Source organism: Mesoplodon bidens (genome assembly GCF_964165515.1).
Source record: "Mesoplodon bidens genome assembly, chromosome: 10".
NCBI classification, from domain to species: domain Eukaryota; kingdom Metazoa; phylum Chordata; class Mammalia; order Artiodactyla; family Ziphiidae; genus Mesoplodon; species Mesoplodon bidens.
The window spans coordinates 5,568,923-5,586,051 of NC_138172.1; the positions used below are offsets into that span (position 1 = coordinate 5,568,923).

General features: G+C 37.9%; 1 protein-coding gene across 1 annotated transcript in view; it reads right to left on the reverse strand.

Annotated features, from left to right (window-relative positions):
- The window catches only part of PPARG (peroxisome proliferator activated receptor gamma), a 131,724-nt gene that overhangs the window by 108,324 nt on the left and 6,271 nt on the right, over nucleotides 1-17,129 (reverse strand). The window lies entirely within an intron of this gene.

The window sequence follows — 17,129 nt, forward strand, 5'->3', positions numbered from 1 at the left end:
TTAAGCCTAAGGTAAAATCGTCACAACCATTTAGGGACAGTAGATACAGCACATTTCACGTGGACCAGATTTTTAAAGGAAGATGCAGAGAGCAGATTATCTGAGTAACTGTGTCAAAGGTCTAAGGATGTGTATCCTTGGCTCTTACAAAGGGCTCAGGGATCCTAGAATAGCTGTACATTTCGTAAAGACAAAACAGTACACAGTGCCAAAGCCTTATCATCAGGGCCTTCAAAGTCCCAACATCCAGACCCAACATTCTGCACAGTCTAACCTGCCCAAAATTCTAATTTTTTTTCTTTTTTAATGCTGCACCTTGCCACTTGCAATTTGCAAAACCTATTCTATTACCCAATGCATGGGTAACGTAGTGGATCATGAATATAAAATGTTTTCCCATTTTGTTATTTCTACTTTGAAAGAATATAAACTACAGCCAATGTATTTTGTTTGATTCTTTGTTTCACTCACATTATTTAGTACTGCTGTTTGGAAACTGAAAACCTCCTAATGAACTCGCTATCAACAATACGGTAACAATTTTGTTTTCATAATGGGGCATATTCTTCTACAGAAAGAGCTAGCTTGTCAGGGTTTTAGACCTGTCTGCTGTGCTTTTTTTTTTTTTTTTTTTTTTTTTCGGTACGCGGGCCTCTCACTGTTGTGGCCTCTCCCGTTGTGGAGCACAGGCTCCGGACGCGCGGGCTCAGCGGCCATGGCTCACGGGCCCAGCCGCTCCGCGGCATGTGGGCTCTTCCCGGACTGTGGCACGAACCCGTGTCCCCTGCATCGGCAGGCGGACTCTTAACCACTGTGCCACCAGGGAAGCCCTGCTGTGCTTTTTGACTGCTCATCTGTATCAGGGCAGTTTACTCTCCATGTGAAACAAACACTCTTTCATTTGTTAGCCAAAAATGAAAGGAGTACCCACATCAAACCTGTCCATCACATATAACATGCATAGCGCAGGAGAAACAACTTTATAATGGATTACTATTTAGACTTTTTTCACCTTTTAAGTCCATAAAAAAGCGCTTAAATATGTGAAAACAAAAGGAAAGAGTATTAAAGAAAAATTTGAGCAAAATCTCTATCTGAAAAATTAAATAATGTTGACTAGAGGGTAAGATTAAGTCATACTAGCTTTTCTTGACACTCATTCCAATTTCTCTTTGAAATACATATGAATTCATTAAGAAATAGACAGCAAGAAAGAGACAAGATAAAGATTTCTGGAAACTGCTATGTATTCCTAGCTTGTAGCCCTAAGAGTTGGATCAAACAGAAAACTGGACCAGTTTCTGTGATTTTCAAAGGCAGACAGAATCTATAACCTTTCCTAAAACCCCCTCCCCCAGTAAAATCAGTAAACTCCTTTCTGTATCCATTCAGAACTGCACTGTACCATAGAAGGTACAGTTTGCAAGCATAAAATATAATAAGTAGGGCAGAAACAAGATCCATTCTGGGGGCAGTATATATCAAGTATTACAGTTCTTTCATGTTCCCCATCTGGTCAGTTAAATACAGACTGGTTTATATTCATTAGTTTATAAATCCTTCTACTCATTAATATAAGCCAGAGAACCAGGCTGTGAAGAGAGCAGACAAGCCCCTCACATTTCAACAAAACCCACACTAGACAGGGTCTGTTCTACTCATCCAGCTTTTTAATATCTGAGATAGGCTTTTTACCAGAATCTAAGTAGATAATAATGCAAGCCAAAGGGAAACTTACTGTATTTGTCTGAAATGGTATAAATGGTAAAAGTTGACTTAAGAAATAGGAAAATAATTAAAAATGAAAACGACTGAAAACTTATCAAAGATTTGCTTCCCCAAGAAGCTCTGGGGCTAGATAATTTTATAGATACATTTTTTTCAAATGTTCAAGGAAGAAATAAGTTTCTTGCCACATAAACTGTTTCTGAGTAGGAAAAAAAAAAGAGTGACCAAATTAATTTTTCAAAACCTAACAAGACAAAATATTTAACAAGGTAACCTAACAAGAAAAATACCTAACAAGAAACAAAAAACCTCACAAGAAAACGACCAACCTCACTTATTAATATTGACTTACAAGTAAAAATAAAATGCTAATGAACAAATGCAATAGTATACTGAAAGAATAAACCACCATAATAAAGTTGGATTTATCTCAGAAAGACAAAGAAGATTTAATATTGGAATACATATTAAAATAATGTGTTCCAGCAGTAGGTTGAATTTTAAAAGAAACCACATGACTATTTCAAAAAATACAAAAGAAAATACTCAATAAAATTCAACATTCATTCTTGAAAATATTTCCTTAAAGAACTAAGAAACTTTAATAACAAGAATATTAATCTCAAACTTACAACCAATATCATCTTAATTGTGAAATATTATAGCAGCACCTCCCAAAATATGTTCTATAAATAACTAGATTCTTTAAGATTTTCCAATGGAAAAGCTTCCACCACAAGATGAATTTGCACATGCTGTTCACATTTGGAGGTTAGTAAAGTACATTAGCATTGTATATGCTCAGTAGCCCCACAATTAGAAAAAAACAGTATCAACAATAACAATCTGCTTAGCTGTTTAACTCATTAGTTCTCAAACTTACTTGAGCATTTCTTTTCTCACTTTCCGTTATTTCACTCCTTAACCCACTTCACTGTGGCTTTTGCCACCCACCTTTCTACTGAAACTCAAGCAAAAGTGACAAGTGGTCTCCTTCTTGCTAAATCCATTAGACTTTTCTTGATTTTCACTCTATTTGCCCAATTGTGTGCTGGTAAGTGTTTAACAACTGGCTCTCCTTGCAGGAAAAATGCTCTGGTTTTGTAGCGTTTGCTAATTTCTGTGGTGTAGATACTCCCACGGTGACTGACTTAGGGCCATCAACATGACAGCAGAGGAGGGCTGGGCTGGGGCAGCAGCAGCATATTACCTGGTAAGCCCACCTCACAGATGCAATCCACACCAACACCTCATCGATGTAAAATAATCAGGAAGCAATGCAGTTGGTGTGGTTACTACCTCTGTTTTTATCATAACTTGTTTCACTGCTCGCATATACAATCTAAGTTTTAACAATGGCTGTGGATAACAGTCAGCTCACAAAAATCCTAAAAATTTAACAATTGACTTTCACAAGCCAGTGTGAGCTGGCTCCAGCACCGCAGCCTCTGCCTCTGCATCATTTGATATTCTGTATATCCTCTACTCTTGAAACTGTCTCCTCCCTTTGCTGCCTAGTGACCAGTTACTTTGAATTCTTATCCTACCCCTATGACTACTATGTTAGTCCTTTTTCTTGGTACTCTTCCTCCTGAGTTCTTCTATCCCATGTGTTCTGCAAGTTCCTTCTTGGCCTCACTCTTACCCATAAACATATCTACTTGCTTACAGCTCCCAAATCTTCATCTCTAACCACGTCTTCTCTCAAGACTTCTAAATCTGTATTTCCAATTTTGGGGGAACACCTCTCCCTGAGTTTCTTCAGGAACCCCAAACTCAACAATTCCTAAACTGGCTACCCATCTCCTCCCTCTGAAGAATTAAAGACACACAATCCAACACATATTGGACCACTCCTTGCTCCCTGCTAGATGAAAAGGTGTTCGATTCTCTACTCCAGCCGCACAAAGTGCATTCAAGGAGGCTCAGTTCATAACCACAGGCAACCCTTCTCACATCCCTTTCTCCCTTCCCTTCGACTTTTTCACACCCCACACTTTCCAAAGTGTCACCTTCAGCAAAAGCCCTCCCAACTCAACACTTTCTCCATTCTCAGCCCAGTAATGGCATAATCTCTCCTTCATCTCTTTCCCAGCACTTTATGACATAGGGCAACTTAACTCTCCTCCAGCTTTTCATGTCCAGACCCTTTCTTCTCATTCTCCAATACTTCAGCACAAAAATCTAGGAACTGACCTTGTAAAATCAACTTTTCTAAGGGTAGGGGAAAGGGGTTTTGTGCTGTCAAATGAAAATTCTCTTTGATGCATTGGGGGAAGGTGAAAGTATATGAACACTCCCAAAGGACTAATTTTTATCCCATTGAACTAAATATATGGGTCTCCCACTGCCCCCACAAATTGCTGATTGATTCCCTTAGAAGCCAGAGTCAAGATGAGCCAATCACCTCCTTCCCTAGATTTTTACAACATTCATACAAAATTGGCTATTAAATTGACGTCTATATCCTGAGGTGGCAAAATAAAATGACTTTATTTGAATTAAGAGGAATTTAAGAGAAAGAGAAAAATGAAAATAAAGAATCTCCCAACGGTGGTCGGTTTTAAGTGACAGTGGAGTTACTGAATTGAATATAAGGTAAAGATTTGGTGATCTAACTTACCTTATCACAAGTAACAAGAATAAGTACTTTCAAGTTGCTTACCACTTACATGACACATAAACGGATTTGCAGTGAACCAGAACAACTAAAAGCTTGGATCTAATCCATGGTTACATCTGAATATGGTTACACTTGCGTAGATATAATTGTTAAGTGTGGAATGGTGCTGGTAGTATGGGGTATAGTTATCGCATTCTCTGGCAAGTTATATACTGGAAAATTAGACTCTTGCTAAAGTGTGCAAGACAGGGTGGCTGGGTTCAGGCTGCTTGAATTCAAATCTTAGTTTTATCACCTGGCAGGTTATTTTTACCTCTCTGTGTTTGTTTCTTCATCTGCAAAATAGAGATAATAGTGTATACCTTTTACAGTTTGTTGGAAGAATAAAACGAGATAATGTACATAATGTGCTTAAAATAGAGCCTGATATGGAATAAGTGCTCAGTAAATATTAACTATGACTATCAATTGCTAGGCTACTTTTTTGGTGCTTGAGATAATTAAGGAAGAGTCCTTTAGAAGGATGGGTAAATGACAGCTTAGCTGAGGATTTAAACTGTGGAGGAGACTGAAGTGTAAACTGAACTGGAATAAAGCATTCTCTAAGCATGAAATCCTATGGTTACATTTATAAATCAATCATAAACTAAGTTATCCTAATGAGTAATATTACTCCATAAAGTCATGATACCTATTTAGGATTAGGAAGTCGAATGAAACGGTAGATTTGAAATTAAAAAGAAACAATTATGGGGCTTCCCTGGTGGCGCAGTGGTTAAGAATCCGCCTGCCAATGCAGGGAACACAGGTTCAAGCCCTGGTCCAGAAAGATCCCACATGCTGCGGAGCAACTAAACCTGTGCACCACAACTAGTAAGCCTGCGCTCTAGAGCCCGCGAGCCACAACTACTGAGCCCGCGTGCCACAGCTACTAAAGCCTGCACGCCTAGAGCCCGTGCTCCGCAACGAGAGAAGCCACCGCAATAAGAAGCCCGCTCACTGCAACGAAGTAGCCCCTGCTCATCGCAATTAGAGAAAGCCTGTGTGCAGCAATGAAGACTCAACGAAGCCAAAAATAAATAAATTTATTTTTTAAAAAGGGCAACAATTATTTGTTGAGCTTCTGATATTTGTTAGCAGTGTTCTAAGCACTGGGGATAAAGAATGAACAAAACAGACTAATATTCCAGCTCTTGTGTAACTGTGTAAATAAAGATGTAATAAAAAATATTAGATGGTGTTAAAGGATCCATATGCTATATCTGATATATCTACCATGTGGAAAGTAAAGAGGAACTGAGGTTGTTAAAGACAATTAGGAATTATTTCAACAAGCTACTGTGCTTTACTAAAATTTATGAATTAAGGTCTATTGATCCCCTTCTCCAAATTTGAGGATTAGTGATTCACTAATTTTTTAAAAAATCAGTTGAAATCCATTTATAAGTGATAATCAATTTTATTTTGTCTCTGAAATAGCAACATAAGCATTTTGCTCATGTTACATTCAGAGTAAAAAAATCGCTAATGTACAACATACTGACTATAGTTGATAACACTGTATTGTATAATCAAAATTTGCTAAGGGAGCAGAACTTAAATGTTCTCACCAAAAAAAAAGGGAGAGAGAGAGAGAGATTTGCAAGGTGATGGATGTTAATTAGCAAATGGAGGGAAGACTTTCACATTGCATATGTATTTCAAGCCACCACAATGTATATTTTAAATACTTTACAATTTTACGTCAATTATACCTCAATAAAGAAAAAAATCCCTACTTCCTTATTTGATTAGTAGATAAAAATACATTTCATTTCCATACTATAGTTAGAGACCAAACCAAAAAAAAGATATATTAGGAATTGGGAAACCGGAAAAGGAAGAGGGCAATCGGAGGGAGAGAAACAGAGTCAGAAAAAGAAGGAAAACAAAGAGACAGAATATGGGAAACACCAAGAATGAAAAAGGAAAAAAAAAAGGTGGGAACAAGAGGGAATAAAAACAGAGCTAGAGCAAGAATTGAGGGGCAGAGGGAGGCAGGAGGGAGCAAGGAGGAAGAAGACGGGCAAGGAGAGGCTCAGAAACCAGAGTCACAGGAAATGACCTTTCCTGTTTTAGCTCAGCGGCTCACTTTGGATACAAGCATCAGAAAGTCATCACTGGTGTTTTAAATATTGTGCAGAAATTAAGAAGCCACCACAATTACTGAGCCAGAAAGTGTTCACATCGGTAATTACATAAGGATGTTGCCTTCAGGAAACTGTTTTTCTCTAAACTCACATTTTCCCTACTTCTGTGCCTGTGCTAATAGTAGTTTCCCACGTGAAATGCTTTGTCCACCATCACCCCACGTTCAATGAACAATATTCAATAAATATTTACTGGGACTTAACCTGGTGGCGCAGTGGTTAAGAATCCACCTGCCAATGCAGAGGACATGGCTTCGAGCCCTGGTCCGGGAAGATCCCACATGCAGCGGAGCAACTAAGCCTGTGCACTGCAACTACTGAGCCTGTGCTCTAGAGCCTGCGAGCCACAACTACTGAGCCCACGTGCCACAACTACTGAAGCCTGCGCTCCTAGAGCCCGTGCTCCACAACAAGAGAAGCCACCGCAGTGAGAAGCCCACGCACCGCAACAAAGAGTAGCCCCCGCTCGCTGCAACTAGAGAAAGCCCGCACAGCAACGAAGACCCAATGCAGCCAAAAATTAAATTAATTAATTAATTTAAAAATATATATTTATTGAGTACCTACTATATGCCAGGCACTGTTCTAGGAACAGTTTGAAATGTTACATAGATTATAATGAAAAATATCAACTGTTTCAATAATACACAACGAAAATGGGCTATTTTAACAAAACTGTCTACTAGGCTTAAAGTGAAATGAATTTTTTCTTCTGCAGCTAACGTTTTTCTCCACCAGATACCATCAGCACTAAACCAATCCTTATGAAAATCATGTCCCTTATGGAAGTTAAAAGCATTCCAGCATTTCCCCCCAAATATGGTAAGGCTATCACTCCTATAGGAGTCTAGTTCTCTGGATCTTCTCAAGTACATATTAATCTGTGATGATTTTAGCTGCTAAAATGTTCACAATTACAGTTTGAAGCCTGTAATAACTAAGTGAAATAAGTTGAATAATAAAAGTTATTTGAACTTTCACCCACATCAAAATGGAATCCCAAAGACATTCCCCAAATGGGTAGCCATGCCTGGTCTTGTTCAACCTCAGCGTTACATTGAACAAATGATTTAGAATCACGTCAGCAGCCTGTGATTTACATAACTCACTTCTGCAGAAATTCATGTTGCTTGTGAAAAACATCACATGGAAGAGGAACTTACTCCAAATATGACAATTGGAAATAAATGAACGCTGAGAAGGCATTAGAGAACAGTACTTTCTTTAAAAAGAACTGTGGAACTAACTGCACAGATATGTTTAAAAATCAAATTTGCATTCAAATTTAGGGAAATGTAGTTACCTGTATGATGAAAATGGTAGTATACATTGGTGTTCCAATATGGTCAATTAAGAAAGAAATAGGAATGTAATCCTCAAAAATGCTGAATCACTACGCTGTACACCTGAAACACACAATATTGTAAATCAACTATACTTTCATTTAAAAAAAGAGAAAGAAATATGTTCTCTAAGTTGAAGTTGTAGAACAGGAAATCACCTTAAAGTTGGAAGGGACTTTATAAGCTCCCTAATTCATTTCTTCTATCAAACAAGACCTCTTAACAGATGGCCATTCAGATTCTGCATGAATCTCTACTAACAAAAGCACGCACTTCCTCACAAGGCAGCCTTCCCCACCGTTGGACAACTGTAGTCATTAGAATTCTTTCCTTATCCATTCACCTGTCGATGGACACTTAGGCTGTTTCCATGTCCTGGCTATTGTAAATAGTGCTGGAATGAACACTGTGGTACATGTCTCTTTTTTTCTTTACACTGAGCTCATGTATGCCTCCCTTTAATTTCTAGCAATCCTTCAACAAGGGCTGTCTATGACCCAGGAGCTCCATAAGGGAGGGGACCAGTCTGCCTTGTCACTGCTCTTGTCCGGGGCCAGCACGACACGTGGCACAGAGTAAAGTACCATAAAAATTAGCCATAAAAATGAGTAAATGGCTGATGACTGCCCTTATAGGACCCAGTCAGTAAGTCCAGTCCATTTGTCCTTTAGGGCAGTGGAGCTCTACTGGGATGAAGGCTTTTTTTTTTCTTCAATCTGTTGTCGATACTTTTATAAAATGTAAAACCATGTGCCTAAATGTCATGACAATATAAACTTTTTTTTTCCATTAATGATGTTTTTCATTTCTTTTTTTTTAAATTGAAGTATAGTAGATTTACAGTGCTGTGTTAGTTTCAGGTGTGTACACCTGAAAAGTGATTCAGTTATACATAAATATATTCTTTTTCAGATTCTTTTCCATTATAGGTTATTACAAGATACTGAATATAGTTCCCTGTGCCATACAGTAGGTCCTTGTTGGTTATCTATTTTATATACAGTAGTTTGTATCTAGTAATCCCAAAGTCCTAATTTATCCCCCACTTTCCCCTTTGGTAACCATAAGTTTGTTTTCTAATATAAACATTTGTAAATGCTTATCCTCAAATCTGCACTTACCTCGTGCCAAGTCAGTAACTAGGAGTGTGTGCGGGACAGCATCAGTGCCTAAGCTGTCCTCAGAGGCCACTCACTGCTTCGCAACATCCCTCTCACTCTCTCTCTCTCTGTTCCGACAGGCCCTCTTCAGGTTATGTCCAGATTCTGCGATAGCTTCCTAGCTGCTTGCCCTGCACACTACTGCCAAATTAATCTTCTGATTAAATCATCTCACTCTTCTCCTCAAGACCTGGAATCTCAACACTCCTTACAAGATAAAACCCACACTCCTTTGCCTACATTCCAGACCCATTCTCATCTGACCTAAAATCTACATCTCCAATCACATTTCTCACTCCTCACACAGACATCCTATCCACTTCCAGTGGGATGATCTCTGCAAAATGACCCCCCAACACATGCTTATTCACTAGTCCAGGCTCCGTTTTCTTACACTGGAAATACTTTCCCCCTCCTCTTAGGCCATCGCAAGCCCTGAACTTTTTTTGCCTTTAGGTAAAATTCACATACTTAAAATTAACTATTTTAAAGTGTGTGATTCAAGGATATTTAGTACATTCTTAAAGCTTTGCAACCATCAACTCTATCAAGTTCAAAAACATTTCATCACCTCAAAAGGAAATCCTGCACCCATCAAGCAGTCACTCCCCCTGCCCCCTGTCCCCATGCCCTGGCAACCACCAATTTGCTTTCTATCTCTACGGATCTGCCTAGTCTGGGTATTTCGTATTAACAGAATCGTACTTGGATTCCTTTCTGTTTCTTTCCCTGTATATTTTTAAAGCCATTTTTCTTAAGGTTACCCTGTCAATCCCTCAACTTTTGACGTCTAGTTCAACCCCCATATCCTCTACAGGCTTTTCCTGGATTTACCCTCCACTCCACACTGATCTCGCCATTTTCTGAATTTTCATAGTGCTTGTTTTCTGCCTTCTTTAGTTTAGTCTTGAATCACATCGTGCTTTGAATTTTTGGTTAACTGCTTCAACGTTACCCCTTTTTGATTCATGTAGATTATAAACTCCTAGTTCTAGGAGCTGTGCTGTGTCCCTTTGGGCCTAGCACCTACTGAACCTGTATGCAACTCATTGTGGCCGGCTGTTTACGAATGAGGAGCGAGTTAAGGAAAGTGAAGTCTTGATCATCAGTGACAGAGAGCTTCAAACCCCTGTCAGTTCTTATCCTTCCTTCCTCCCTGCCATCGTGCTTCTCAGTGTTGTACGTATAGGTACGGGTCACCTCTTTGCTCTGGTAGGAGATGAACAGGTGTGGCTGCAGGAAGATGATGGCAGGGTGCCCAAGGGTGGAGAGGGTGAAAATTCCCTGCTTTGATCTCTTGCTAAGAGACTCCTACCTTCGTTCTACAAGCACAGATGAAGGTCTACTGAGAAAAGTGGGCATGCAGAGATGTCACAAGGCCACATAAAAAAAGGTTCATCTATTTGCTTTGCTTTTATATGTAAATCAGTTCCTTTGTCTGGTATTTTTGACTTGAAGTGGCTCATAAGTGCATATCTATCTTGTAAAAGGAGATTAACTGTTAAACAATTATGGTAATAATACTTCTGATTCATACATGAAATCGTTAAGCGTATAATTATTCTATATATTAAAAACAAATGAATAGGTTAAAACTATGTAGTGTTTTACCTAACAACTGCCAAAAAGTTTGAAAGGGAACCGGTTTTATTTTGTGCATGAGTAATAAGTCTAAGTAACATCTTGTATCACACATCCTTATGAACTTTTCTCCAGCTGTAGTACTAAACAGAACTTGTTACAGTTGCCACTGGAAGCCTCCAAGCAAGAAAATAAAACAGTGCTCTGGCCCTTAGGCCACTTAAAACCTGTTCTTCTCACCAGAACAAGTAAAAGATCCAACCTAGAATGCTGAAGGCTATAATTAACATTTTTTTCCCTTTCATATCCCATTTTGCCCGCTTTAGGAGGGCAAAATGGAAATTTCTTCTGGCATTAATTTCATATCATTATGTGTTACAAAAAACGTTAAATAAAATAGAAATAAACATTTTAGAGAGTAATTGAGGGAATTCCCTAAACATGTAGAAAATAGGAGCACTGAGAATCCCACATTGAAAAAGCACAAAGTTGTCCTCAATATCCAACCAAGTTTAAAGCACTTATAAAGTACTGATAATGCACCCAAGTCCCCTGTACTGTAGGCTGTGAATTAGGGAAGGTATGCAGGGCATATATATGTGAGTGGAATAAGAAGAATTACAACATTCATTCCTACTCTGTAGGAATTCACAGTTTTGTTTGGTACACGGAACTTGCACATAAGATTTATAAGGCCTGACAGCAAACAATCAGCAAATACAACGTGTGACACAGAATCTGGAACGCACAAAATTACATTTCAGGGGAGATCTGCCTTCTAATTATGTTTTACTTCAGCTAAGATGAAAGTTAGTTTGCATTTTCTGAGTTCAGTAGCTGGTGGCCAGGGTAAATATTTCACACACATGTTGTACGACAAAGGAAATCAACCTGACATTTAAAGCTTAACATGCATAATAAGAACAAAATAATTGTGTATATGCACTGTATTTTGTGAGGATTGGAGATCATTCTAGCAGGCATGGTCAAATACACATGAATTTGGACTTCCCTGGTGGTCCAGTGGTAAAGAATCTGCCTTCCAACGCAGGCGACGCGGGTTTGACCCCCGGTCAAGGAACTAAGATCCCACATGCCGCGGGGCAACTAAGCCCGTGTGCCACAAACTACAGAGCCCACGTGCCCTGGAGCCTGTGTGTCACAACTAGAGAGAGAACACCTGTACGCCACAACTAGAGAGAAGCCTGCGCACCACAGCAAAGAGCCTGCGCTGCAATGAAAGATCCCGCACGCCTTAGCGAAGAGCTCGCTTGCCGCAACTAAGACCCGACACAGCCAAAAAAAAAAAAAAAAAAAAGAAAAAGAAAAAGAGAATAAATAAATATTTTTTAAAAAGCCCTCACCATCTGTTGGGGATGGGCAGAATGGCTGCACTTTATTAAAAAACAAAAAACAAACAAAAAACCAAATACACATGAATCGTGATATGGCCTAAAGACACAATCATGCCAATATGCTGTGTTCCATCACTTAATTATTTGCTGAGCTTTCACTGTGTGGTCATTTGCCTGCCTAGTGCTAGCTGCTGGTTCTCTTACCCGGTCTGGAAAGCACCTGTCCCACCATCTATAAGGCCGTGTCACCAGGTGGGCAGATTTTGTTTCCTATATAAGGATATTTGGTGCTGAAAAGCAAGCAGTCATGTGATAAATGTTTATGGATTTTGAATAAACCATGGTCAAATCTGTAAAATTTGAAGGTTTTGGTTACATCTGCATTGAGATGCACTCTAATATTCCATGTCTATATATGAAAAAATTAATTCTTTTTAACTTCATATAAATTCCTTCAAAATCTACTTTCCTTATCATTTTTTCCCAAAAGTTTCATGTTGTTCAGGATTTATCTCTAAGTGGTCAGTAATATATTATCTGCGAATTTAGAAACAACTGAAATGGTAGTCAGACAACTGGATTGTGAATATTGAAGTTCGAAATAGCTATAATACTTAAATTGACCAAAGGATAGTCATTTGAAATAAGATCTGGGTCTCCTTTTACTCAAATATTATATTCCAAATATGTAAAAGTTCTAAATATGCTTTTAAAGGTAAGTAGCTAACTTTATTTCCCAGGGAAAAAAAGTTGTGTGTTTTTTTTCATTTTAATGGGATAGTCCCAGTGAAATTTGTTTTACATTTTTGTTGCATGTAAATAACTTTTTTTGTAAATAAAGATATGAACTATATTCACTTGGATAGTTAACCACTTAAATATATCCATTTTGAGAATATTATAAAATAACTAACCCTTCTGCAACCGAGTAAGTACCCTATCATTTGGATTTTCAAGAATAGTTAATAGCTTATTAACAAAAGATGCATTCCTACATCTTTTGCTAATAAACTTTATTACTGAGAAATAAAGTAATATAGTAAATACATTATACATTATGTGTGATACATACTACATACATATAACCTAAAATATGTAATAATAAGAGATTTAGGAAAAATATTCAAGGACACAGGTTTTTCCCTACTTCACACATAACTGAAAGACAGTCACCTGGCTCCAGGCTGGCCCGGCAACGCCGCTGGGTCACAAGGCAGGGATTAGGCTATTGCCTACTCTTACTCACCATCTTGCCCATTAACATCCTTGTTAAATCTAGATAACAATACTCATGAACGTCAGGAGGGATGTACTTGTCTGTCTTGTTCATTGCTTTATCCTCCTTCTCTAAAACTGCTCTCTGGCACAAAGTAGGAGCTCAATAGATTTTTGTTGAAGAAGTAAGTCTTCATTAAAAAGGAGGTTCTTCTCAGTAGATTTGCTCTGGGGGGGTATCATCGCCAAGTTTGTGTTACCCACAATTCTGAGAGCCATAAACTGAGTTTTGTTAGCTGAGGTTTGCCTTGGGCTGTATTGAGAATTAAATCATCAGAAATGGTAGGGGCAGGGAGGGGTGGGGGGGAGGCGAAAGAAAAGAGAAATATTACTTAGTATCCCTGATATAAAGTTTCTAAAAAGCTTTTAAAACTTTGTTTTCATTTAGATAAAGACTATTCCAAAGACATCAGACTGATATAAATTTCTCAAAAGAAGTTCCAAAGAAAGTGACAAGAAAAATGTAACCTGTAATCTGGGTCAAAGGCAAAACTACTTAATATTCCTTTTGGGATTTCTAGAACAATGCAACAGAAAAAAGGAAAAATTAATTAATTCAAAGGATATTGCTCTGTGTATGTGTATTGTATACACACACACACACACATATATTGCTGCATATGTGTGTGTTTGTGTATATATATATATGTATCTTTTACAGTGTTCACTCAGAGGTCTGACAAGATTTTGGGAAACCTCTACTCATTTGCTATTTTAAAGCTCTTGTTATTTTAAAAATTATTATCACAAATTACATCAAGGTCTCATAATGACCATTTGTAGTAGAAGTTTACCTTCATGTGCTTCTCCATCAGCTATTTATGGTTATAAGTTCAGTATTCTGTCAAGAGTTAGAAGACAAATAACTCTATCCTGAGGTTATTTAATTTTAGGGGAAGAAAAACCCATAATAGATATATATATTTTTTAGAAAAAGACTTAAAAGGGGGAGCTTGAAAATAAAACAGCTCTGGAAACCACTGTTAAAAAAAAAAGCTTGGTTGTTGGTGTATGCTAAAGATCAAAGAGTGCACAGGCCCAAAGAAATCAACAAAATCAAACCTTATGTACGGCTGAGAAAATTAAGAGGCTGTAACAAAGATCGGATATTTTTTCCGCCCAAATACAGGCTAGTCCAGCAGAGTACAGAGAAGCCCAATATATGAAGTAAAATTATGTATGAAATAAAACTGGGTATAACAGCAATGAATTCATGTAGTGTCTCACATTACCATCGATGGCTTTAAAGGAATAAAAAAGCTAGAGGGGTTCTCAATGTTTAATTTACTTTTTGCTTGATCTTTACTGATCAGCGTCATAAACATATTAAAAAAAAGCAATAAATGTAGGCTTTTAATTATAGACGTAATTTTATATTACTGGCTAAACTTTGGAAAGGAGAAAAATATAAAAACAAAAAGCCCTCCATACCTCACTATTTAAATACAACTGTCATAATTTTTGTATAGTCCCTTCCAGACTTCATATATATATGTTTATATAAGGTTGCAATCAATGGTGCACATACATTCTTTATGTTACTTTTTTTTTTTTTTTTTTTTGTGGTACGCGGGCCTCTCACTGTTGTGGCCTCTCCCGTTGCGGAGCACAGGCTCCGGACGTGCAGGCTCAGCGGCTATGGCTCACGGGCCCAGCCGCTCCGAGGCATGTGGGATCTTCCCGGACCGGGGCATGAACCCATGTCCCCTGCATCTGCAGGCGGACTCTCAACCACTGTGCCACCAGGGAAGCCCTTTATGTTACTTTTTAAAAAATATTTTTCGGGTTTGCTCTAGTTTTCTAATTTGTCACTGATAATTACGTAACATTCCACCTAGTGATTACACCATCATCTACTTAACCATTCCCCTGCTGTTGAATAGTTATTTCCAAATATTGGTTCCTATAACAATGTTCGCATGAAGATCTTTGTGTATGTGGCTTGTCCTATGTCCTACATTTCTTTGGGAAAAAAATCTCAGAAGTGAGGGTATAGCAGCAGAGGGTGCAATATATTGCCCGATTGCTTTTTTAGCAGGCGGAACTAAGTGACAGTGACATCAGCCACACATAAGAGTACAAGTTTCTTCAATTCCTGAATTACAGAATTTTAGGATTTAAAAAAAACTGTCATCAACAATCACTAGGACTGGCACATTTTCTACTGTTATTAAACTGGAACTGAAGTTTACAAATCCATATCTTGTAAGTCTTTTTAATGTGGGTCCTCTAGGGCCATATCATCCTCAGAGATTTTATAAAATCCAGTCTTTGAACTTGGAGACTCAGGATTCCTGGCAACCATTCTAAGGTAAGAGAAACCAGTGATGCTTGGACTAAGACGGGAGCCGGGGAGCCTCTACTGACACAAGCTTATTGAAAATAAGACTGAGCTTTTCTAAGTAATAAAATGCCAAACCAACAGAGGTAATTTTACAGGATGACCTCAAGAGATTCTACCAATAGGATAATATGGCAAGGGACTTAACTATAGGCAAAAGTAAGGCCTACTAAAAATAATCCAAATTAACTGCGCAGAGCATTGGGCTCTAGGCTCTCAGATGGGATGCAGGGATCATCTGGAGTGAGAGGTTTCCAAACACTACACAGAAGAATCCCCTGAAGGGCTTGTTAAAGGACAGATTACTGGGCCCCATCCCCAGAGTCTATGATTCAGTAGGTCTGGGGTGGGGCCCGAGAATTTGCATTTCTACCATGTTCCCAGATGATGCTGAGGCTGCTGGTCCAAGGACCACACTTTAGATTATTTCTTTATTCTTTTAAAATCATGTATTAAGTACCTAATAAGTACCATGCTATGTGCTGGAGATACAAAAATGAATAAAACCAGTTAGTACCTGCTTCAAGAAATTAATAGTCTATGTTTTTGTAGACATTGCACTGCTCTATTCCTAAAAGTCAACAAATTTGGATCTTGTTGAAAATAAAGTTTAAAAATATATTATATTGCCTTTAAATAAAGCCAGGGTATTTCTAATTAGTTCCAAATGCTTTAGGAAAACATGTAGTAATCCTACAATGGCAAATGCCTGAGTGTTTTCTTCACTCTTCTGGATTTTACTAACATATGCAAATAATTTGTTACAGTATCTTCTTCATTTATATATATATATCATTCATGTGTTTGTTCTCTTTCATAACTCCATCCACCATATAAAAAAGAGAAAGATTTTCTATAAGTACTTGTCCATACACAATCAAAACGTTGTTTACAAAACCCAGGTAATTATCAACTGACAGAAAAGAAGAACATTGAGTACAGTAAGACTTGGGGATTCTCTGATTTAGATTCAGACTTCAGTAACACTGTGGAAAAGTGAATGACAAGTAAGCAATATGCTTAGTCATACCCATGAGGGTGGCCTATACTTGTTAAACACTGCCTATCAGCTGATTCACAGTATTAATGAACTTGCTTCTGAGGTGGCTGCTAAGCTTCTATTTCTATCAGATACACGTTGGCTTCCCATGACTATTTTTGGCAAAAAAATAAAAGGCAAAATAAAGTAGGTATAAAATTTTGTGATCTGTGGATCTGCCAAAGTATTAGGCATTATTTGTATGTCTTTGGCATATTGTTTATGACATGATTGAAAGACTCCTCTCATTTCAATCTATTAGAAAGCTACTTTAAAAGTCTGGAAGAACTCATGAAGAGATCACATAATTTGTTTAACGTCACAGAGAAAAGACATAGCGAGAGGTAATATTCAGATATCTAATTACATTAACCAACTACTAACTCCTGGCCTTAAATTTGTTAAGATTTCTTGGGTAAACTGACATTTAGGAATGACAATTTGTTTTTCTGAAGGAAAAAAATGGTTCAAGGAAGAATTACAATGCATGTTGAT